Source organism: Opisthorchis viverrini, assembly GCF_000715545.1.
Source record: "Opisthorchis viverrini unplaced genomic scaffold opera_v5_221, whole genome shotgun sequence".
NCBI classification, from domain to species: domain Eukaryota; kingdom Metazoa; phylum Platyhelminthes; class Trematoda; order Opisthorchiida; family Opisthorchiidae; genus Opisthorchis; species Opisthorchis viverrini.
The window spans coordinates 607,894-609,319 of NW_008751873.1; positions in this window are offsets into that span (position 1 = coordinate 607,894).

Genomic DNA, 1,426 nt, shown 5'->3' on the forward strand with positions numbered 1-1,426 from the left:
ACTGGCTTTAGCTGCACAAATATCGTTCGGACTACCGTTCGGACTCAAAGAGTGAGTGATTCTACGTTTAACACATTTCTGCGGTCTATGGAGCTGCCAAAAGCTGCGCTCGATGCGTGGTTCACTCAGCATGAACAACGTGGCAGGGCCACTTGCCGCACATCATTTCGTCCTTTACAGCTACAAGCGGGTGGTTGGGGTTCTTGAGAGTAGCACAATGCAGCCAGTTGAGTATAGTTTTGGAGTTTCATCGCCTACCACGGATTTCCGACGGTTTGCTTACTTCCATGCCACGACGACGTCCCTTCGAAAGTCACCGTCCGGGCTATTTTTGCCATTTTATTGGCAAAAGTATTATGTGCTTAATAAATTTTTCTAGAGTTGCCACTACTGAGCCGTTTCATCCCATTATATAGTGCTGTTATTGTTTTGCACTACCTAGGAGGTAAACTTGAGCGCAAATATTCTCAGGGGATATGTTGTTTTAACGGGCACCTATAAAATTTCTTCTTTGCACCATAATAAGTCGAAGGATACTGGTAACAGTGGATACAAGTTGAATTCATTCTAGCCCCGCACTTGCCTTCAATAGTTCCGAGGCTCGTTTTAGGACCCAGGATATGGAGCGAAATTTTTACCTCTGGGCCTCACTCCAATCGAGAGCATTAATGATATGCCAACTCAATTTTGTCAGCAACGCCACAGAGGGGGCGCTCTCATCTGAGAGATTAACACTAAAATTCCATTCTTTCAATCAGTCCCTCCATCAACAACACTCCAAAGATCAGGCCTGCTTGCGTTCATGCCCTTAAACCATGCAATAATCCGGTTTCCAGCGGTATTCCAGTCCAGCAGGTACCTTACACGACAACATAACATTAATCATCTTTCACCTGAGTGTGCCCGGCAGGACTGATGTGCCACGAGAACTTCCACGTTACAAACGGGGAAAATTCCTAGACAGAGAAAAATGGACTGATCAACATGCTACAAAGAGCCGGGAAAAATCAAAAGCCTACCAACCTACCCTCCAAATATTCTTCTAGTTTCAGCCTATGCCTGAGCAACAGCCAACTGGGAGCTGGTTTCGGAGATTCGTCGATCACCGTCTGCTACCTTCAACCGTTTCACGGCCAGCTTGTGATATATAATGCTGACTACCGTCAGTAGACTGTGACACGCGGGCCCATCAAGGTTGCACAGAGATATGAACCCAGCCAAAATTTATTCAAAATCTTCCCTAAACTGGCCTGTCGTCAACAAAAAAATCATTGCAAGTCGGCACAGACGACTAGACAACATAGCCCCAGTTCTTTTCTAAGCGGCTTCACTAAACGGGAAGAAGCAAGTTGGTTTAATGCTCATAATTGCTAAATCGTTCAAAAACGACACCAACGATTGGACCGTGGCATACTGACACACTACA